Consider the following 24832-nt stretch of genomic DNA (forward strand, 5'->3'; position numbering starts at 1 on the left):
GAAGACTCACTATTGTCAGGTTGTCAGTTCTTCCCAAATTAACTTATAGATCCAATGCAATTTCAATCCAAATACCAGCAAGATACTTTAATGGATAGTGACAAATGGATTCTAAAGTTTATATAGAGATGCAAAAGACTCAGAAAAGCCAAACGATGTTGAAGGAGAAGAACAAAGTTGGAGGACTGACACTAACTGACTTAAAGACTTACTATAAATCTGCAGTAACCAAGACAGTGTGCATTGGTGAGGAGAACAGACAATGGAACAGAACAGAGCCCAGAAATAAAGTCACATAAATATAGCCATCTGATCTTTGACAAAGAATCAAGGCATTATATGAGCAAAGACTCTCTTCAACAAATGATAGTGGAAAAACTGGGCATGCATGTGTAAAAAAATGAATCTAGGCACAGACATTACATCCTTCATATAAATTGACTCAAAATGCATCATAGACCTAAATGTAAAACGAAAAACTATAAAACTCCTAGAAGATAACATAGGAGAAAACCTAGATGATCTTGGGTTTGGTGATGCCTTTTTAATACAACATTAAAGAGACATCAATGAAACAGTGATAAGCTGGACTTGATTAAAATTAAGAACTTATGCTCTGCAAAACAACAACAACAGTAACAGTAACAACATGAAGAGAATTAGAAGAGAAGTCACAGAATGGGAGAAAATATTTGCAAAAGACACATCTGAGAAAGGACTGTTATCTAAAATACACAAAGAACTCTTGGGGGCACCTGGCTGGTTCAGTCAGTCAAGTGTCTGACTTTGGCTCAGGTATGATCTCACGGTTTGTGAGTTCAAGCCCCCACCTTGGTCTCTGTGCTGACAGCTCAGGGCCTGGAGCCTGCTTCGGATTCTGTGTCTCCCTCTCTTTCTGCCCCTCTCTCACTCACACTCTCTCTTAAAAATAAACATTAAAAAAATAAAAAGACCCAAATATACAAAGAACTATTAAAACTCGCTAATAAGAAAACAATCTGATCAAAAATGGGCCAAAAACCTTAGCAGACACCTCATTAAGAAGATACACAAATGGTAAATAAGCCCATGACATCACATGCTGTTAGGGAAATTCACATTAAAACAACAATGAGATACCACTACACACCTATTTAAATGTTCAGAATCCAGGTCACTGACAACACCAAATGGTGGCAAGGGTGTGGAGCAACAGGAACTCTCATTCGTTGTTGGGACACACAATGGTACAGCCACCTTGGAAGATAGTTTGGCAGTTTCTTACAAAACTAAACATTATCTTACTACACAATCCAGCAACTGTGCTTTTTGGTATTTACCCAAAGGAGTTGAAAACATGTTAACACAAAAACCTACACATGAGTGTTTGTTTGCTTGTTTGTTTATTTATTTATATTTTTGAGAGAGAGAGAGAGAGACAGAGTGTGAGCAGGGGAGGGGCAGAGAGAGAGGGAGACACAGAATCTGAAGCAGGCTCCAGGCTCTGAGCTGTTAGCATAGAGCCCAACGTGGAGCTCGAACTCATGAACTCTGAGATCATGACCTGGGCCAAAGTCAGACACTTAACCAGCTAAGCCACCCAGGCGCCCCTGCACAGGAATGTTTATAGTGGCTTTATTTATAATTGCTAAAACTTGGAAGCAACCGAGATATCCTTCAGTAGGTGAATCATAAATAAACTGTGATACATCCAGGAAAGGAATATGATTCAACACTAAAAAGAAATGAGCTATCAAGCCATGAAAAGACAGGAATACAGGCTATTGAATGCATATTACTAAATGAAAGAAGCCTATCAGATAAAGCTACATAGTGTATGATTCCAAGTATGTGGCATTGTGGAAAAGGCAAAACTATGAAGATAGTAAAAAGATCAGTGGTTGCCAGGGGTAGGATGAAGGAGGGATGAATAGGCGGACCACAGAGGACTTTGAAAGCCGCGAAAATACTCTATGTGGTGTTGTAATGATGGATATATGTCATTATACGTTGGTTAACCCATAGACTGTACAACACCAAGAGTGAACCCTAAGACAAACTATGAACTTTGGGTGATAATGATGTGTCAGTGTAGGTGCAGCAATTGTAGCAAACGTTCATCACCACTCTGATGGGGGATATTGATAATGAGGGAGAGCATGTACATGTGGAGGCGGGGAGTATATGGGAAAACTTTGTATATCCTTTTCAGTTTTGTTGTAAACCTAACCTGCTCTAAAAAAGGCTTTAAACATGAAGAAATGGCACTTAAATATGGTTAGATTTTAGCAATTATACAGGATGTAAAGGATAAAGAATAATCTGGATACTTTGGTAAGTACAAATGACAGGCAGATATGTTCCTCCATACAAATTAACTGATATACTTGAATAGAGAAAATAATATATCTAAACAGAAAATTATATTTAAGCAGGATTTTAAAAAAGGGTTTAAAAGTTTTTTTTTTTTGAAATTACAAGAACCCCTATATTGTTAAATAAGGAGAGCTTATCAAGTCTTAGGAAAAATAATAAAAATAACTCACCAAGACATATTCTATGGACATGACTACTTCATAAGGGGAAAATATAATTCTTGCCTCAAACTGTGCCAACTGAATTTTGGGAGAAAATACAAGAGTATGAGAAACTATAAAACTATAAAAGTGTGAGAGAGAAACATTGTGAGCCATGAATTCTATGGACTCAAGTTGTTAGTCACTTGAAAAAGATATGACAAGAAATTTTCAAATAAACAAGGATGAAATTGACTCTTTGTAGCATAATCCATGACATTTTGTGTAAGAATAATGTGGAAAGCCTTAAAGATATAAATAAGTTCTGTCTCATAACATGAAAGCACCATATATAAGAATATTTGGACAAAGATGCTTATTACAACATTGTTCATTGGGGCTACACATTGGGAATAAGCTGAATACTTTTCAATTAGGGAACAGTTAAATAAGTTCTGTTCATATCATAAAGTATTATACAGCTGATAAAAGGGGGGGCAAGAAATTAAATTAGAGGAATGTCTGCCTAATATTGTTGAGTGAGAAAATCAAAATGAAGAAAGAACCCATAAAATGATCCCATTCAAGTTATTAAGCAATCATTAAAAAGTCCTACCTACCATCCATACATAAATATTAGGTATCGTATGCAGTTAAATACACACAAATATCAAAAGATGAATGTATATCGTGTGTGATTATAAGAGCAGGGGGCAATGTGGAAGTTCGGTTGTTTGCATGGACTGCCTGAGGGTGAGGGGATGAGGCTGGAGGGCTAGGTGAGTGCCAGGAGGAAGAAGAGAAAAGGAGGAAAAAGTAAAAATAAAAACAAAAACTGCTAGGAAAAAATTTATGTTTTATGCTTTTAAAAAAATTTTATTTTATTTTAGAGAGAGAGTGTGTGAGTGGTAGAGGAAGAGGGAGAGGGAGAGAATAGTAAACAGTTTCCATGCCCAGCACAGAGCCTGTGGAGGGGCTTGATCCCATTACCCTGGGATCATGACCTGAGCCCAAATTGAGAGTCAGAGGCACTCTGACTGAGCCACCCAGGCACCCCATGTTTTAGGTTTTTATGTAAAGTTATATATACACATGTTTATAAAGAGGTGGATATGACATTAAACATGTTTATAAAGAGGTGGATATGACATTAAATATGTTTATAAAGAGGTGGATATGACATTAAATATGTTTATCATTAACAAGTGAAAGGTGTACACACCTTAAGTGTTACACACACGCGCGCTCACACGCGCGCACACACACACATACACACACACACACCTAGAAGAGTAATTGCCGTGGCTTCAACTTTGCTGGACACTGCTATGTGACTTCCTTATTAATTGTACCTCTTGCCACCACTTCCAGCGGTGTATAAGAGCCCCACAACCTGTATGCCACTGGTATTTTCAGACTTAATTTTTTTAAGCAATCCAATGGGCAATAAAACTCATATGAATATCTGCTGTATATGTTAAATAGTTCTTTAATCTCTAAAAGTAGTATATTGAGTTGAAGAATAGGTACATTTTCATCTTTGAAAAATTGATATTTTATAAGTCAAATTAATATTGGCAATATCATGTAATTCAACCTCCTTCCAAGTATTGCTCCCATCAATGGTATATGCTTGGTTTCTTCTTTTCTTTTTATTTTTCACACCTTTGCTGATTCTGAGCTCTAGATTTTTCTGTTTTCTTATTACTTTCTAATATGTCGATTTCTATCATTACCTTTATCTCCTTCCTTTCTTAATTATTTGAAAAAAATTCTTTGTGTGCTGTGGATACCTATTCTTTTTCATGTATATTATAAGTATTTTTCACCAAGTTTTCAGGGTCTTTTGATTTTGATTATGATGATTTTGCAGAACTACTTATATTTTACATACTCAAATTCGGGCATCCCTTTCTTTATTATTAATTAAATCTCTGCATGTTTAGGAAGGTTTATATATCCCAATGTTATAAAAATATATTCTCTTCTGGCACATTTATTTATTTATTTATTTTTTTAATTTTTTTTTTTCAATGTTTATTTATTTTTGGGACAGAGAGAGACAGAGCACGAACGGGCGAGGGGCAGAGAGAGAGGGAGACACAGAATCGGAAACAGGCTCCAGGCTCCGAGCCATCAGCCCAGAGCCTGACGCGGGGCTCGAACTCACGGACCGCGAGATCGTGACCTGGCTGAAGTCGGACGCTTAACCGACTGCGCCACCCAGGCGCCCCTCTGGCACATTTATAATTTTGTTTTTGTTTAAATATTTGTCCAAACTGCAAATAAGTTAGGTAGAAGGTGCTTCCTGCCCTCTGTCCCCCAGTCTAGCTGATTTTTTTTGCCAACGCTTATTCAGTAACTCATTGTTCCTCTCTAACTGAAATGTTACATTCATAAGTGTCAATACTTGCATTAATTCTTGGTTGCATTTCTTGATTCTGTCTGGTTCTATTTCTTTGTTGATTTGTGCATCCACGCCCCTGGAATTAAATTGTTTTCTGGCTCTCAACATCTGGCAGGGCAAATCTCACTGCCTCTTCTGCCCCCACCCATTTAGTTTTCTGATTTTTCCCGGTTATTCTTGTATATTTAGTCTTGATATTAAAAAAATTAATTTTGCCAAGTTTCTAAAAAGGAAAATGGTTGGATTTTTTCTTGTGATTGCATCAAATTAATTATTACTATGTGACGTATCCTAAGAGTTCCTCTTCCAGACAAAAGCCTATCTCACCATTTACTTCAGTCTCTTTTATGTCTCTCAAGAGAGTGGGTGAGGCCTTTCTAAGCAAAACAAAACAAGACCTAGAAACTATAAGGGAAAAGACTAATGGATATGAGTACGTATAAATAAAAATAAAATTTGCCAAGGGAAAAAAATGGCAGAAATTAAAAGATGATCTCAAACTTGAAAAATAGTTGCCACACACAGCAGAAAAAGGACACGTCGCTAAAATAAAGCCTGGGATTGCAAATCTATCACCGAAACACCAAAACTCAGTAGAAAAATTGACAAAGAATACACACAGGCAATTCATAGAAAAAGACAAGACTAAACCACCTCTACCACCACCACCAAAGCCACATGTTGTTCATCTAACAGCCGGGCAAAAAGTAAATTTCCGTATACTAGCCCGTTTGGCAAGATGAGGGGAAAGGCCCTCTTATACTTACATTTTGGCAGGAGAGCACATTTGTGCATTGTTTTTGGAAAGACTTGTGCAGCTTCTAACGAAAAAGGACAGTTTTCTTGGACCGTACAGTTGCCCCTCTAAGAGTTTATCCCACAGGCACAAAGTTACATAAACAAGGGCGTGGTATGATCTGTGAAGGCAAAAGATGGAGAGCCCTTAAATGCCGATCTGTAGGGGTCTGGTAAAATGCGTTATCATTCTTCCTTATAATAAAATACAACACAGTCTTGAAAAAGAATTGGTCCGTATGTGCTGAAATGTATCATTACAGTAAAAACTAGATGGGTACTGGATGCTCTCATTTGATGTGAAAGAATAGAAAACATACACAAATGAACACAGGGATTTGAATATGCAAGGACATTTTTGGAGGCACACAAACACTGACGATGATGGTTACATCTTACAAGGAGTTTGAAAGTCTGGTTTATGAGGGAGATTTTCTTCTCTTCTCTTCTCTTCTCTTCTCTTCTCTTCTCTTCTCTTCTCTTCTCTTCTCTTCTCTTCTCTCCTCTCCTCTCCTCTCCTCTCCTCTCCTCTCCTCTCCTCTCCTCTCCTCTCCCCTCCCCCCTCCCCTCCTCATCTCCCTTCCCTTTTCTTTTCTTCCTCCTTCTCTCTCCTTCCTTCCTTCCTTCCTTCCTTCCTTCCTTCCTTCCTTCCTTCCTTCCTTCCTCTTTCTTTCTTTCTTTCTTTCTTTCTTTCTTTCTTTCTTTCTTTCTTTCTTTTTCTTTTACCTTATGGAATATTTGTGTTTTTCCTAACACATACTAATCTTACTTTTCAATAAATAAAAGAGGATTAAATAAAACCTAAGAATGAAACAGAGATTTGAATAATCAATGTTTGGCAAATGAATAGTATAGAATCTCTCTCTCAGAAATCAACTTTAATTTGCAAAGTTGGCCAAGTTATGAGTTCTAAAGTTTTATTCAACCCCATCATGCTTTTAAGTTTTGAGAGCAGGTGGTTTGAAAACCAGATGCAAGGGGAACTGTATTTAGGGATCATTTTAACTGAAAAAGAAAAAAGAGAGAGAGAGACTTAGGTTGATTAACTCGGGTGAGATTAACCTTTACAGAGGCTGACATGGTGGTGGGGCAGGGAAGCAAGAGACAATGACAGGTGGATTTTGCTATCCTACAGAAGATACTTGCTCAGCCTTTTCTTTCTCTTACTTCAGCCTCGCAGGGATATGTGTTCAAAAATGATTCTCCATTCCCTTTCTGTACCTGAGTATTATTTTTGTTTTGACCCTCTTTGGCATAAGGATTTTAACTATTGGGACACTTTGGTGGCTCAGTTGGTTAGGTGTCTGACTCTTGATTTTGACTCAGGTGGTGATCTCACGGTTCGTGAGATTGAGCCCCTCATTGGGCTCTGCACTACAACGTGGAGACTGCTTGGGATTCTCTCTCTCCCTCTCTCTATGCCTCTCCCTCTCTTGCTCTCTCTCAAAATAAATAAATAAACATGAAAAATAGAATTTTAATTATTTACTCAGCCTTTGGTCTGATGGTTAGAATCTATTTTTTTTTTACTAAGATCTTTCAAAATCCCGGCAGTAAGGCTGTCTGTGGGAGTCCTACAGAAATAGGTTGTACTGTATGAACTGAACGATTGCTCATACATCCTTTGCGAGTTCTGAGAGTGCTGAGAGCTTTTTAGAATAGTCTGGAGATAATACCCTGGCCTTGTCCATGCTCACTTTTGAAATAAAGCAGATGTGGAATAATTAGTTGTTGGTTCCATATTTCTGGAAGACGTGAGTAATTTTTTTCCTAAAAGAATGCACAAAGCAGATGCCTTTTACTAAGGCAGGAGGAGTGCCACAATAAGATGATGCAGAGAGGCTTATGGGAACAGAGGGGAAGGAGGCTGGGAAGGACTGAACTGAGGAGGAAAAATTCACTGAGGGGGAAATGGTCACAGGATGGAAGAGGGGAGGCAAATAGGTGGAAGGGACTGGAAAATGACCCTTAACTTAGGCCCAACTAGGTTAAAAACACATGTGTAAGAAACTCCCGAGGCCTCTGTACTATAAGGGGCTCTTGGTAAGAGAGTGATGAGGATGTTTTCCACTCCTCTTTCTCTGCTAAGCCTCTCCCTTTGGAGATACAGAGACCTGGCTTTCAGGTAAAGCTCCTCCACTCGCCAGGGGTGAACCACCCTCTCAGACCCTCCGTTTGCTCATCCGTGAAACAGATTATTCAGCATCAGCTTCACAAATTGTGTGCCTGGCATGTAGCAGTCCCTCAGTAAACACACATTCTCTTTATTCCTCATGGATTCTTTTTGTCCTAAGCATTACTTGTGAATCAGTTTAGCATTCAGTCTGCCATGTTTTGAACCCTAATCTTATTGAACAAATGTAACATTCTAACACCTCTGAGCATTAGACCTTGACTTTGTTATTTATTTATTTATTTATTTATTTATTTATTTATTTATTTATGAGAGAGAGAGAGAGAGAGAGAGAGAGAGAGAAGGAGAGACGGAGAATCCCAAGTAGGCTCCGTGCTGTCAACACAGAGTCCAATGTGGGGCTCAAACTCACAATCAGTGAGATCACAATCTGAGTCGGAATCAAGAGTCAGATGCCTAACTAACTGAATCACCCAGGCGCCCCATAGACCTTGACTTTAATACCAGAAACTGAACATTATCCTAGTGAGTTACTTCTTACACAGGCTTCTAGATCCTTCTTCCTATGCATCCTGTGATACTGCTAAGCTAGGATTAATATGGTCTCCAACAGACAACTACAGAAAGGGGGGCTGAGGTGTATGTGACAGGCAAGATCACAATGAGTGACGGGCACGGCCAAACGTCAGCCAGTGTCCTCCGATGCTTACCTAAGCTGGTAACAGTCCCTTAGGCAGGTCATGAAACATCAAAATCATGTGGTTCTCCCTTTTTCAAATGTTCTTCCTTTTTGTCTGTGGAAACCTATTCATTTTCAGGATTCATCTCAAGACTTTCATATTCCAGAGATTTTTCCAATACCAGTGCGAGGTGTGTGTGTGTGTGTGTGTGTGTGTGTGTGCTGTGTGCGTGTGTGTGTGTATTGGCCCTGTGTATAATCTGAATGTTCTGGCATTTTTGTGGGAGACCCTTTAGAGCTGTGGGGTGCCTGTATAACCTTTCTTCTTTGGCATGAGAAGAAAATGTGGGGAACGGCAGTGACCATGCTTTTTGTTCTTAAGCAAGGGAGAGTGAGGGGCTGTGGGCCTCTTCACAGAAGATGGATTTTGCAGACTGCAACAGAGGAAAGGAAAGGGATGTGGATGTTTGTAGGTGCTGTGGGAGAAGTCTCTTTTTTCCTAGAAATTATTTATGTTTCCCTTTATAATGATTCTGGAAGAATAGAAAAAAACCCATTTCCTGAATGAGATAAGAGAGTTTTGATTGGGCCTCTCTATTGAACCAGTCCCAACTGATCCGAGAATTGTGCTTGGATGCCACTGTTGACCCATCAGTTCAGTCCTAGTAAAAGTAATAAAAGGAGTCAGAGCCCCCTCACCCCATTTGGAGTACTTGTCGGCTTACCTTGCTGAGGCTCAGCTTTGGTAGCAGGCCCCCACCCCCCATCTGCCATTTGCCCATCAGAGGAGGCAAGCTGATTTGGTTCTGGGCCACCCAAGGTGATGTCCAGGTGTTCCTTGTCACCAATTTTGGTGATATCAAAGCCCTTCTGTCCTGACATTCCCATCTCCCTGTAATGAGAAGAATCAAAATGAGGTCTGGGCCACAGCGGGGTTTTCCCACATTGGAAAGCTCCTGAACCACTGTGAGCATGCCTTCTTGGACCCAGAACACCTGGACGGCTGCTGGGTTTCTGGCAAAGTGCTCTAACTCTCTTGTGCCAGAGCTGTGCCTGGTGACAATGATGGCGACACATGGTGAGTAAGAAGTTTCTGTCTAGGGGAAGGTGGAAATGGGCACAGACTGAAGGTGTTTGCCAGTTGGGATGTGAGCAGAGAATCAACAGTCCAGATGCTGGAGTGCAGAAGCTGACAGCCTCCGAGGCTGGCCTGCTGGGGGCACAGCAGGAGAGGTTCATAGGGAAGGCTTATGCCATAGAGAGGACTGTTTCCCCAGAACTTAGAGAAATAAAACTGCCTGTGCTAAGTTTTAAGGTAGCACTCATCACAGAGTTTATAATGGATTAAAGTTGCAACATGGGATGGCACAGGTCTAGGCTCAAAGAGTAGGTTCAGAGAGCCCAACCCTCCTGCTCAGGTCACCATGTGGCGGGGCAGCCTGTGGGTCTACAGTCAGGGGCCACAGCAGGGCCCAGGGAGAGGGCGGTCTCAGGTCTAAGTGGAAAGCATGGAGGTGAGTCAACTCTGCTTGGGCTCTCCTCTCTGGAGCTGGCCACCCATTGGTGGCCTCGATTTCAGGGGCCCAGAAAGAGGGTGTGGCCAGGAGCACAGCAGAAAGGGTCATTGAGGGCACAGCTCCCTCTGTTGGTGTCCATAAGTCTGTAGAGGAGGCCAAGGTAAGGCCATTTGGAAAAGGTGCCTCGAAATTAAAAACAATTTCACAGAGATTATAGGTAATTTATAGGCAGGGAAAGTGAGCTGGAGAAGTCACCAAGGAGTAGATTAATGATTCCTTTTTAAATAACTTAGGTTTAGCTCTCTGGAAATCGGTGTTCTTCTCTTTAAAAGAAAAAAATGACAGCTGGCCTTTTCTGTAAACATCGCTGACTCTGAGCTTTCCCTCTGAAGCTGGAGTTATTTGGCGCATTGTGAGCCTGCAAAATGTATGGAGGGGCTCTGCAGTTCATCATGGAACTTCCAGAAGCCGTCATCTATTTTTTTCCATTGGTTGTGACATTCCATTACTAAGGGATTAGTGGATGCCTTAATACTCTTGGTCTTCCTAAAACCATGAGAGGAATTCTTCCTAGACTCTGAAAGATGACCCAGAATGAGCTAGAAGGAAGATTTCATTTTAGCCTTGATGAGGCTTCACAAAAAGAAGGATCGATAGCTAGGGTCATGCATCACATAAATTGGACACTGCAGGAGCATCTCATTCAGCATGAAAAATGAGTTGAATGTGGGGACTCTGGGCAAGTTAAGGAAGGACGATTTGTTCTCCCTGGGAGCTGCATCACCTTCAAAGGCGTTCGATCAATGAACCAGTCAGTCCTTCAGACATGGCAGCCTAGCAGTACTGTTTTTTTTGCATGTCAGTTTTCAGTGAAATTCCACACTTTGCGGGAGGGGATTCTTCTGGGTGATAGTGGATTAAATCCTTTATCTCAAGAATCTCACCATGTACGTGAAGAAATGGGGTGAGGAAAAAGGACATCTGGGGAAACACACACAACTAGGTGTTTATCCACGTGCTCTAACTCTGAGTGCAATTTGAGTGGAGAGACCGGTGACATTCCTGTGATCTGGGGTCACCAGGGACAATTACTTGGACTTGAGTCAGACCTTGAAAATGGTGTTGGTTTCAGCTAGACCCAGAGGAAAACTCACTTTCTCTGAGAAATTGTGTGTTCCAGGGCCGCCGTGGGGCTGCTTTTGTTCCCACTTCCTAGCCCCTCCACCCCGGGGGACACAGCACCACTGGGAGTTGCTAGTGACCAATGTCTCTCAGGGCCCTGCCAGAGTCATCTCAAAGACTCCTGAGTCAGTTCAAGAGATGAAAGTGATACCACTCAGGCCAGCTCTGCCCCTTTCTGCAGAACAGAGCTGGACGACTCACCGTGAACCCAGCATTTTCTGTCGTAAAGAAGTTGCTGACTTTCTGATAAGTCTTGAGCTTAACACTAGCATGCCAGGGGATACTATTTGCCTCATTTACTCTGACTAGGAGCTAGACTCTCTAAGCATTTTTTGCTGCTTCCTTGTCCTATCACTTAGAATTTTACAGTTGCATGCTGAAATCACCCAAACTTCCTAGGACACTTTTCTTTCTTTGAAAACAGAAACATTGTAGAGCAAAGTAGAGAGCTAGAAAACCCCTATTCCACTCTGAGTATTAGAGGATAATTTTTTTTTTCTGGGATAATTTTGTCAAGAAAACAAAGAAAAGCAAGCAAACTGGGGACTGTAGGTCTGTAACCTGGCAGAAGGGGGAATAGCTGAGGTTTCTGATATTTTGAGGCTTGTAGATGCATCCAGTAAAGGGTTGTAGGTAAGAAGAGAATGGGGGAGAGCTCTGGGAGCAGCATGGGGTTTGTAAGGACTTGCAAGAATAGAACTAAGGGCAGTGGGACAATCATGGTGGGTGATAGGCTGGTCCAGCAGCCCCACAACAGATAAATGTCACTTCAGCACAGAAAGGGACCGAACATCTACTGCACCTTTAACTCCAAGTGGGCCTGGAGGGGTGTGGCTAGCTCTTTGCTCCTCCTACCTTTACTGCATTGTACCACACATGAAAAGGACCCCAGCTTCTGAGACCCTGGGTCTGGGGAGGGGCTGAGCCTGGCCTGAGACCAGCAGGGGGAGCAGGATGCACAGCAGTAGGGTGGGGTGGGATTGGCAGCCCACAGCAGTCTCAGGAGCAATGTCGCCATCTCACCAGTGCCCTCCTGTGGCAGTTTTAAAATATGGCCCCCAATTCTGTGACATTTCTCCCTTTAAGAGACGGGGGTCTTTGAGCCCTCACCTTGATGTGGGTGGGTTTTGACTGTTCCCACCAATAGAATGTGGCCGAAGGAAGGCTGTGTCACCTTTGAGGCTGGATCACAAAAGCCTTCCACCTGGTTCTCTTGGGATGCTTGTTCTCAGGACCTTCACTCTGGGACAAAGCTGTCCAGATGTGAGAAGCCACACGGAGAGGCCATATGCCTCCGATGCTGCAGTTGACAGACATTGCTGACCTCAGCCTTTGGGTCATCCCAGTCCAGATGCCAGATGTGTGGATGGAGAAGCCTCAGCAGGGACAGGCCATTCCCATTGGTTCCTGTCTGTGCTCCTGAGCCACAGAATCTGGTAACATAACAAAATAGTCATTGTGTGATGTCCCTTGAGTATGGGGACATTTGTCACGTAGCTGTAGATAACTTGCACACAATCCAGACATTTTGGTTATTTCACACCTAGACTGTGTACCTTGTCTGCTTGTGAATGATGAGCTAGACCCCTGTTCTACTCACTTGAAGGGAAAAGAAGGGAAAAAGAAAATGCACCGTGTGGCCTGGGAGGAGATGTGGAGGCACAAGGGAAACGAGGTATTACCTTGATTATTAGAAGAAGCTGATCAGGTAGATTAGAAAAGAAAAGAAAATTTTAGGGGGAAAAGCACCATAGTTATCTTCAGGAAAACACAGGAAGCCAAGGATAAAATGCATAAAAAATAAATGCTATGACCCCCTGGCATTAAAATTGGAAACAAAATCCTCTACAAAACCTGGGCTAATTTTAGCCTTCTCTCTGCCGTGGGACATCTGTGTGTAACTATGAATGCGAGAAAATATTTCCACACATGCACAGCCCACAAGGTGCTCCCTCTACAAACCCTCCCTGAAGCCTGCACAGCTCGCTGGTGGAACTGTCAAGGGGAGCATCTGAGAATCCAAGAAGCTCTAGTGTGCAAGATTCACAGCAGTGCAAGAATGATGGGAGTCTTCCTGAGGTCCCCTGTTGCCCTCCCTCCTTCTGAGGCTGCTCATTTTACCTCCTGAATGTCTCTTCTCTCCATCTCTTCCCACTTTCACACCCTCTCCCCTCTTCTACTCCTCTGACTGAAAAGAAGAGGAACACAGAAGCCTGACCACATCGCTCTGCAGCTTAGAATGCCTCCTGGCCCCCTTTCCAGCCAGTGGTACTCCCCTCCTCTGTGTTCATCCCCGGGCTGGTCTGCAGAGGATTGTCCCCTTTGGCCTCCTCTCCTCTCCCTGTGCAGTGGCCGTTTCCCCGGGGAAACCTCCCCGTCACCTGCAGTCCATGCCAGGCCCCACTGTCCCAGCAGCCAGTGTGTTTCCAGGGTGCCGGCACAGGTGGTTGTGCCTCTGAGGTCACAGCTGTCCCCTTGATGCCCCTGAACGTGGGAAGGCAGCATGCTCTCAGGTCTGCCTAGCATCCCAGCCTGCACATCCTTTATTCTGCCGGACAGACAGTGCGTGTTCAGTCACTGGTGGTTGCAGAAACGAATAATGAGCTTCAGCTTCAGTTGAAGTTGTTTGCCATGTTCCCCTCTTCCTGCTAATTCACGGGTGTCTCCAGGGTTAGGCTGGTCTCTTGTCGGCTTTTGTGAGTTGTCTGCACATTACGGGCCTTGAACAGGGTAAGTGTGCACCGATGCTATGGAACGAGGCAGACTCCGTTCTGGCTGGCAGTTTGGGAATGAGCAGAAGGTCACATCTTGACCTTGTCCTTCAATTAGAGGGCCACCGTCTGCAGGAAGTTTTCCCAGGCTTTCCCGGCAGGGACAGATTGCTTTCTGCTCCCTTGGGGGTATGTAAAAAAAACTCCAGTATAATGCTGCTCACCACATTGTATTTTAATGTCAGCTTATGTCTCATTTCACCTAAGCTGGGAGCACTTTAAGGGACCAGAATTGTGTTTGATCCATCATGTGCACAACAGCATGATGTAGCCAGGAGGGATGGATAAATGCTATGGCCTGAGGGATGAGATAAGGATATGAGAGATGCTACAGGGAGCGGGAACCAAAGCAGCCCATACCTGGTCCGGCCTGCCTGACCAAAGGCCTCCTCACCTGTTCACATCCAGGTTCCTGCCTGGGTCCCCTTGGGAAGCTCGTTTGAACTCTGGGCTTTGAAGACACGATCTTTCCCTCCTAGGTATTACGCAAAGAGAAACTAACAAGAGCTGGGAAAAGTGGGGTGTTGGGGAGCCATCCAGATGAGCATGTGGGACTGGTGTGTTTCAGGGGACACTGTCTAACCTGTCCCGCCTGCCCTTGCAAGGGAGGGTCATGTGTGTCATGAGAGCCCGCATTTGACCTTCAGAGGAGCCACCCCCCCACCCCCCCAGCACAGGAGTCCCAGTGCATGGTGGTTCCCCATCCGTGTGCACATAGGTGGGAGTCAGACGGCGGGCACTGAGAAGATGCCCCGGTGGGAGTTTAGCTCTTCCCCTTGTCTAAGGACAGATGGAATTTCTCCAGCTTCCTCGTACTCAAGGAGTTCGCATCTTTCAGGATTAGAAGCAATATTCTTGTGGGTTTTGTTGTTGTTGTTGTTTGTTTGTTTTTTTGCATCTGCCTTTGTGCCTTGGGTACAGATGCTAAGACATGAATCTAATTGTGCTTGGGAAAGATCTGTCCAAAGGGAAAACAGGTCCTGTTACTTCCAAAATGGATGAATTGGGGCTAAAATCATTGGGCAGCTCCTCTGAAAGCGAGAAAGCATGGTTTCTGCCCTCAGCCTGCCTGGGTTCGAACCTCAGCTCTGCCACCTAGCACCTGTGTAAACTTGGACAATTACTTAACCACTCTGTGCTTCAGCACTCTCATTGGTGAAAAGTGACCTAATGGTGTCTACTCCTAGGCTTGTTTCGGTGATGAGAACTGTACCCAATCACCATTATATAGAAGTTAGCTTTTACTTTTATTGCTTATTTTTATTTGATGCCAAATCCAAGTGATTTGGTATGGATAAAAGCAGGGGAGTGCAACTTAGAGGGGGTGGACAGGAAAATAATTTAATGATAAATCCAGGCAAAAGGCCTGTATATAAAATTAAACATGAAAAAAATGCCTGGCTAATAAAAACAGAGTACTGTTTCTGGCAGGAGCATTATTTTCCATTGTAAATACTATGGTTATTAAGTCCTTGTGTGATTTTTGGCATCTTTTCATTTTTTTGGAGGATATTTTCAATAATTTTGTTTCTGTCTGACTACCCTTACATGACTTCATAATGCTATTTGGGGGAAATTATGGGAGCTGAGAGGCCCTAATAGAGAATATTAAAAGCATAATCTCCGGGTGTTTTAACAATGTTGTCATTGGTGTTTTCAAAATGTGTTTTTGCTACATACACAAGTTGTGATGTTTTCTGAGGAATGTACTGTATTTTATAATGTTATAAGGAAAGAGTCACAGACTTGGATTCTATTACAAATATATTGACATTATATTATAGTTTGTATTTTCTTTTTGTAATTGTATTCACTGTCTTCAGTGACAAAGAGGTTTTAGCACACGAGAATATCTTGTATATTTGGAACCACTTCGAGCAACTGTGACATAAGCATAGAGCATTACTTCTATGATTTTATTTAAAAGACCTTTCTCTAGGGGCGCTTGGGTGGCTCAGTCGGTTAAGCGTCCAACTTCGGCTCAGGTCATGATCTCATGGTTCGTAAGTTCGAGCCCTGCGTCGGGCTCTGTGCTGACAGCTCAGAGCCTGTAGCCTGCTTCAGATTTTGTGTCTCCCTCTCCCACTGCCGCTCCCCTGTTCACGCTCTGTTTCTCTCTGTCTCTCAATAATAAATAAACATTAACAACAAAAAAAGACCTTTCTCTAGGATCATTCTGGATGCTCTTGATGGATTATGGAAGAAAGAGTTTAGGTTAACATGTGAGACTGAAAATTCACCTCATTATAAAATTTGGCTACATTTACCTGCTTTCACTAAAAAAGCTGAAATTAAGTAGATATAGGATTCCAGATGTCTGGGCAATTGACATCATGTGCGCAAAAGCATGTAACTGAATTAAATTGGTTTACTCATGTGTTTGGAACTGTGTGGACACTCCTTTGATTCACATCCTACCCACAAAGCAACTTTATTTTATTAAAAAATTTTTTTTAAGTTTATTCATTTATTCTGACAGAGAGACAGAGAGAGTGGGCAGTAGAGGGAGAGAGAATCCCAAACAGGCTCTGCATGGTCAGTGCACAGCCTGACTCAGGGTTCAAACCCGTGAAGCATGAGATCATGACCTGAGCCAAGAGCAAGAGTCAGATGCTTAACTGTCTGAGCTACCCAAGTACCCCCATCCCCCAGCAGAAAACAATTTTAAAGGGCAACAGGACCTGCAAAATTTCTTCTCAAACAAGCACCATCCTGAAAGTTTTGTTGCAAATGCCATTGTACATCTATTTTTCACCAGTATGTTATGGTTCATTTGCTTCAAAAGAAACATTTTAATTTGTTTTGTTTGTTTTGATGGCTTTCCACCTGCCAAAAACAGCCTTCTAGTACCTTTTCCCCTGGCTGACTTTTCTACATAAATAAGAATGGTCAACATTCATCTCATCCTGCCAAGTTAGAGACTTTGCTTGGGATGTTGTCCAGGAGATTATGGGAAGAAACTTGTTTTGAAGCTGATTTAACATCTCATGGTTTTCTTGTTATTACGTAACACTTTAAAAGGGCTGAGACCCTTGTGGTTCTGTCCCAGAGCAGTGTTGTGGTCAAGTGAACACAGTCCAGCTACCAACAGTTATTTCAAAATAATTCAAGTTCTTGTATTTCTCAGAGAAGAAGGGGGAGGAGGAGCAGGAGGACGGCAAGGAGGATGGGAAGGAGGGGAGGGAGGAGGAGAAGTCACAGAGCTGGAAATGTTGCTTTGGATCCCCTTTTGTTTCTCAGGTTGCCTTGCGTGGGTTAGCTGTTTGATAACCCCTCTTTAACCTCACCCCACTCCACAATGTCCCTCCACAATGTCCTTTTCTTCCCTGAGTGTTAATTTATCATTCCAGAGTCAGAGTTAGGAAAGTCACAAGGAATCTGCCTGGCAAAAAAGCAACTTCTTGGAGGAGAGGGCTGAGGGCATCTGAGAGCGGAGTGGGAAATGGCAGATACCTCATTGATGAGCAGGTGCAAGGAAGGCTGGGATGGACGTTCAGTCATTTGAGAGAACATTCAACTCTAGACACCTTTGAAGCTCTGAATTTCACTTTTTCTTCTTCTAAAAATATCGTGCTTATTAACAACTGCAGAGAGTTCTTTCCAGAACATTAGAGTGGGCCTGGGCTATTTCCACGGGAATGCTTTCTTAGTAACAGGAAACCGGCACAGCCCAGTAATACTCTTCAGGAACATTCACTACCGCCTATCACTCATGTTTTTCCTCACGGAGATGCTTCCCCTCGGTAATATTTATAGATGGTCCTTACAGGCAACGTGAAAGGAATTTCCCTGTTGCTTTCTAATTGTATGACTATAGGCTGAGTACAGCTGCTGGGGAGTTCACCTACTTTGTGAGGAAGGAAAGGAAAAAAGAGAATATATACTGCGATATTGACCAAAACCCCCCCCCCCCAAAATTCTGGGGTCTAGAAAGCAGCAAGGGAGGAGAAATGCCACGCAGCCTGTATCATAAACCTGTGTTCAGTCAGGGGGTCTCTACCCCGCCCTGGTTCTCAAAGCATTCGCTTCCCTAGTGCAGTGTGTCTGGATCAGGGCGTGGTATCAGGACTTCCTGTCCAGGTGGCCATTCTGGACGCAGAGGAAGGCTCTTTGGACACCAGTCTACAGAACCAGCCTGCAGAACCGTAAATCTGTACATTTGTTTCCTGGCTCTTTCCACTGAGCACATGTGAGATATACAAAGCGCATCGTGCACAGCTCCATGGTTCTGGTTACCTTTGGCGAGTGTCTCCTTCCCCAGAGCTTGGCTGACCTGCCCCAAGCATGGCTATTCCTCCCTAGGTTCTATTTCATGTAATATAGTCCTGACAGCTAAGTAGCCTTCATGTCCATGTTTCTCAGATGAACAAATGGAGGCACAGAGAGATTTATATCCTTTGCCGAAGGTGACACAATTTGGAGTGGAATCCAAGTCCAGGAATCTGGCATGCACGCCTGGACTCTGACCACTTGGCCCTATCAGAGTAGAACAGACCTGAGGCCAGCCCTGTGCCGAGCCACAGGAAGACGTCACCGTAGCCTGCAGTCTCCTGGGCGATCAATGCGATTGGCCAGTGCCACAGGGTCACCATTGCCTTATCACTAAGAGGCTGCTTGAATGCGGCCCATCAAATGCGTCTTCTTAGACCTCTTTTGCCAACTCTATGCTTTTATGTGCCCCTTCCAATTTCAGTAAAAATCTGGAGCGCTCCACTACTCCAAGGAGAGGAAGGACGGAGCAAACAGCAGTTTTCATCTTGAAGCGGTGCCTGAGTGCCGCAGTGTGTCCCTGAGGCCAGCTCTGGCTTTAGGACTCTGGGACCAGAGAGTAGCAGGACCGGGACTGCAGATAAGGGTTCACTGTAAGGGACTACTGTGGTTTGGTTGCATTTCCTAGTAAAACAACTAACTGCAAAAGAGTTCAATCGGCTGATTTAAAAATTCAAGATACATGACTTTACCTTCTCACCAGGAATATTCTCGCCACAAGGACACTAAGCTGATTCTATAAAATGTGGCAAATATTACCCACCTTGCAAGGTCTTTTCTGTTCTCTCTCTCTCTCTTTTAGGATTGGCATTAGTATATGTGAAGTGCTTAGTGTAGTACCTGGCAGAGTAGATACTCAAAATAATAGCTACCGTGAAAAGTATAGAATTTATGTGGCACACATCCCCCCATTCCTTCTGCCTTGTAAGCATCCTGTTGAGCAGTTGGTAATTCCTCACTTGAAATAGGTTATAAATAATTTTGATTAATACACACCATAATATACCTTAAAATTCTAGAATTTAAGTAAATGGTTGGTTTTCTCAGATGTCTTTACACAACTATCACCCTTTGAATTTCCAAATAAAAGAAGGAAAACAAGCTTCTTCTTGCGTGGGTCCATGAGATTTTCCCCAGATGTGAGACCATCTCCTAACTCATACTGATTAGCTTCTAGACGTTTCATCATTTCACATCTTTGCTCAACTTTTGCTATTTGTCCAGATACTGGAAGCTCAGCCATATCCCGACCTTGGTCCCACTGGGAAAAGGTACTGTTCCCGTCCCCCTCCCAGAATTGCATCCATTTTCCTTCCCTTTAAATCCTCCCAAAAGACTAAGAATTTACTCACTGAATAATAGAATGTTCTTTCACACTACCTTCAGTTAAACCCTGGCCAATTATTCCTTAGAAGTGACCAGTTTAATCATCTAAGGACCAACACATGAGAAGTAGAATTGCTGGAAATAGCCATTTGCAATTCTTATTTCAAATGCAAACCAGGGTTTGGAATGTGGTGTCAAATTGTTGCAGTCAGGTCAGATCCCTCATGCTATTGCCCGAGATAATATTTTTCCTACTATTTGCCTAAGAACGGAAGACTTTCCAGTGAGTTAAAGGAGTCAGACTTCCTCTGCATACTTTCTAATGGAGGAAGGAATGAAAAAAGAAAGAAAGGAAAAAGGGAGGAGAAGGGAAGTGAAGGAAAATGAAAGAAGGAAGGAGGTAGGAAAGAAGGAAGGAGGGAAAGAGGGAAGGAAGGAAGGAAAAAAGGTGCTCTATGGCAAAACCCAGTGATGTGATTCCCATTTTTGGGAGTATGAGTGACTAGATATCTAGAAAAACCATACAGTACAGAACATCTAAAAATTCTGGATAAAAGGTTGAAAAACATTTTTTTTTTTAATTTGACAGAGAGAGAGCAGGGAAGAGGGAGAAAGAATCTTTTTAAAAAAATTTTCTTTTTACGTTTATTTTTGAGACGGAGAGACAGAGCATGAACAGGGGAGGATCAGAGAGAGAGGGAGACACAGAATCAGAAGCAGGTTCCAGGCTCTGAACCGTCAGCACAGAGCCTGACACAGGGCTCAAACTCACGGACCGTGAGATCATGACCTGAGCCAAAGTCGGACACTTAACCAACTGAGCCACCCAGGTGCCCCAAGGAGAGAGAGAATTTTAAGCAGGCTCCACACTGTCAGCACAGAGCCCGACGTGTGGGGCTCAGGTCACAACCTGTGAGATCATGACCTGAACCGAAACTAAAAGTCAGACTTTTAACTGACTGAGCCACCCAGGTGTCCCCAATTAGTAATATTTAAAAGAGAACAAAATAAAACTAAAATATTGTCAAATAAGAGCAAATAAGCTGGGAATGGAGTGAGCAGATTTTATAAATTCTAAGGTCCTTTAATGATTTGGGAGAAGGATAAGAGTACTGGTATCATCTAAACTGTTTTCAGTTAGAGTTATCTGTAAAAACGTAAAGAATACCTATTTAGAAGTAATGTAGTAGAAATGAAGTGCAGAATTTCTAAGTCAGTATATGAAGAAATAAAATGAGAAATTAAAAACAAAACCCAAAACCTCTAGTAGGCCAAAAGAAGGAAAATAAAGAAAAAAATAGAAAAAGAAAGCCAGATAAAAAGCGTAAGCATAATATGGTAGAAATAAGTAAAAGTACCCATAATCACAATAAGTGTAAGTGATATCTTTTGTTTATTTAAAAATGCCTAGGGGGCGCCTGGGTGGCGCAGTCGGTTGGGCATCCGACTTCAGCCAGGTCACGATCTCGCGGTCCGGGAGTTCGAGCCCCGCGTCAGGCTCTGGGCTGATGGCTCAGAGCCTGGAGCCTGTTTCCGATTCTGTGTCTCCCTCTCTCTCTGCCCCTCCCCCGTTCATGCTCTGTCTCTCTCTGTCCCAAAAATAAATAAACGTTGAAAAAAAAAATTTTTAAAAATGCCTATTAGGGGTGCCTGGGTGGCTCAGTCGGTTAAGCGTCCGACTTCAGCTCAGGTTGTGATCTCTCAGTCCGTGAGTTCAAGCCCCGCGTCGGGCTCTGTGCTGACAGCTCAGAGCCTGGAGCCTATTTCAGATTCTGTGTCTCCCTCTCTCTGACCCTTCCCTGTTCATGCTCTGTCTCTCTCTGTCTCAAAAATAAATAAAGGTTAAAAACATTTTTTTTAAAAAAAATAAAAAAAATAAAAATGCATATTAGACTGAAAAAACAAAATCTAGCCATAAAATGTTTATGAGACCCACCTAAAACATAAGAGCACTGAAAGTTTGAAAAACAATGATGGAAAAATATACCAGGTATATACTAACTAAAGGAGATCTGGCAATGTTACAGTAATACCAGAAGAAAGATTTTAAGGAAAAAGGAATTCCTGGAGAAACAGAGGATGACTATTGATAAAACATTCCACTTCTAGGAAGATATAATATATTAAACCTGGGTTCACCTAATAAATCATTATTATAAAGACCAGATTCTGAGTCCACAGTGTAATTAAATCAGAAATCAAACCCCAAAGGATATTTAATAACATCATCATCTGTTTGGTAGTCTAAAAACTTACTTCTAAATAACCCATGGGACAAAGAAGAATTATAATGGAAAGTGTTTAGGACTGAAAAATAAGATACTACATATCAAAACTTTCTGGTTATAGCTAAACTAATATTTAGAGAGAACTTTATAGCTTTAAATGTTTACATTAAAATGAAAAGGGTAAAAACACAGACCTTTTATCCAATAGAAGAAAATAAATACTAAGGAGTAGAAATTAATGGAGTAAAAAACATAGCTATAATAGATCAGATGAATAACATTAAATTTACTTTTTCGAAAAGTCTAAAAAATGACAAAGTTCAAACCAGGAATGAATGAGGACATAATCACAAATGGAACCAAGATTTAAAAGCACTAAAATGGAATATAATGAAGCCCTTATAATAATATATATGAAATCAGATGAAGTGGAAATATTTACAGAAATTATAAATTACCCAAACTGACTCAATATGAAATAGTAAACATGAATCAATCTATGTTCATGAAAGACATGAATTCTTTTTTTGTGTGTGTTATACAAATTCTCAAATTTTTTTTTTTTTTTTTTTATAAACTTTTTTTTTTTTCAACGTTTATTTATTTTTGGGACAGAGAGAGACAGAGCATGAACGGGGGAGGGGCAGAGAGAGAGGGAGACACAGAATCGGAAACAGGCTCCAGGCTCCGAGCCATCAGCCCAGAGCCTGACGCGGGGCTCGAACTCACGGACCGCGAGATCGTGACCTGGCTGAAGTCGGACGCTTAACCGACTGCGCCACCCAGGCGCCCCAACAAATTCTCAAACTTTTAACCTTTTAACTATTCTGTTTTTATTTATTTATTTTCCCTTTTTTTTAACATTTAAATTTTATTATTTATTTATTTATTTTTTAAAAATGTTTATTTATTTTTGAGACAGGGAGAGACAGAGCATGAACGGGGGAGGGTCAGAGAGAGAGGGAGACACAGAATCTGAAACAGGCTCCAGGCTCTGAGCTGTCAGCACAGAGCCCGACGCGGGGCTCGAACTCACGGACTGCGAGATCGTGACCTGAGCCGAAGTCGGACGCTCAACCGACTGAGCCACCCAGGCGCCCCTAACATTTAAATTTTAGCAAAAATACAGTGCAATATTGGTTTCAGGAGTAGAATTCAGTGATTCATCACTTATATATATCACCCAGTGCTTGTCACAAGTGCCTTCCTTAGTACCCATCATCCATCTAGCCTGTCTCCCAGACACCTCCCTCCATCAACCCTTAGTTTGTTCTCTATCATTAAGAGTCTCTTGTGGTTTGTTTCCCTCTCTTCTCTTTTTCCCCCTTGCCAAGTGTTCATCTGTTTTGTTTCTTAGATTCCACATATGAGTGAAATCATGTGGTATTTGTCTTTTTCTGATCGACTTTTTTTTTGCTTTGCTTAGCATAATATATTCTTGCTCCATCAACATCATTGCAAATGGCTAGATTTTACTTTTTTTGATGGCTGAATATTATTCCAGTGTGTGTGTGTGTGTGTGTGTGTGTGTGTGTAAACTCTTTATCCATTCATCAGTCAATGGACGTTTGGGCTCTCTCCATAGTTTGGCTATTGTTGATAATGCTGCTATAAACCTTGGGGTGCATGTACCCCTTTGAACCTGTATTTTTGTATCCTTTGGATAAATACCTAATAGTGCAATTGTTGGATCATAGGCTAGTTTTATTTTTAGTTTCTTGAGGAGCCTCCAGAGCGGCTGCAGCAGTTTGCACTCCCCACCAACAGTGCAAAAGGGTTCTCCTTTCTATGCATCCTTCCAACACCTGTGTTTCTTGTGTTGTTAATTTTATCTATAATTTTTTTAATGTTTATTTATTTTTGAGAGAGAGAGAGAGAGACAGACAGACCGAGAATGGATTAGAGACCATTCTCTAATGGCAGAGTGTGAGCAGGGGAGGGGCAGAGAGAGAGGGAGACACAGAATCAGAAGCAGGCTCCAGGCTCTGAGCTGTCAGCACAGAGTCTGACACTGGGCTCCAGCTCACAAACCATGAGATCATGACCTGAACTGAAGTTAGATGCTTAACTGACTGAGCCACCCAGGCACCCCTTATGTTGTTAATTTTAGACATTCTGACAGGTGTGAGGTGGCATCTCATCATGGGTTTGATTTGGATTTCCCTAATGATGAGTGACGTTGAGCATCTTTTCATTTGTCTGTTAGTCATATAGATGTCTTTGGAAAAGTGTCTATTTATGTCTTCTGCCCATTTCTTAACTGGGTTGATTGTTTTTTGGGTGCTGAGTTTGATAACTTTATAGATTTTGGATAGTAACCCTTTATCCAATATGTTATTTGCAAATATCTCCTCCCATTCCGTAGGCTGCCTTTTAGTTTTGTTGATTGTTTCCCTTGCTGTGCAGAAACTTTTTATCTTGATAAGCCCCAATAGTTCACGTATGCTTTTGTTTCCCTTGCCTTTGGCGACGTGTCTAGTAAGAAGTTGCTCTTGCCGAGGACAAAGAGATTGCTGCCTGTGTTCTCCTCTAGGATTTTGATGGTTTTCTGTCTCACATTTAAGTCTTTAATCCATTCTAAATTTATTTTTGTGTGTCGTATAAGAAAGTGGTCCAGTTTTATTCTTCTGCATGTTGCTGTCCAGTTTTCCCGGCACCATTTGTTGAAGAGACTTCTCTTTTTAAAAAAATATTAATTTATTTTTGAGAGAGGGAGAGAAAGTGGAAGCACGAGCAAAGGAGGGGCAGAGAGAGAGGGAGAGAGAGAATCCTAAGCAGGCTCTGTGCTGTCAGTGCAGAGTCTGATGTGGGTCTCGATCTCATGAACCATGAGATCATGACCCGAGTTGAGATCAAGAGTCAGATGCTTAACTGACTGAGCCACCTAGGCACCCCGAAGAGACTATCTTTTTCCATTGGATATTCTTTCCTGCTTTGTTAAAGATTAGTTGGCCATACAGTTGTGGGTCCATTTCTAGGTTTTCTATTCTGTCCTATTGATCTACATGTCTGTTTTTGTGCCAGTACCA

This window comes from Lynx canadensis, chromosome D2 (assembly GCF_007474595.2).
Source record: "Lynx canadensis isolate LIC74 chromosome D2, mLynCan4.pri.v2, whole genome shotgun sequence".
Lineage (NCBI taxonomy): Eukaryota > Metazoa > Chordata > Mammalia > Carnivora > Felidae > Lynx > Lynx canadensis.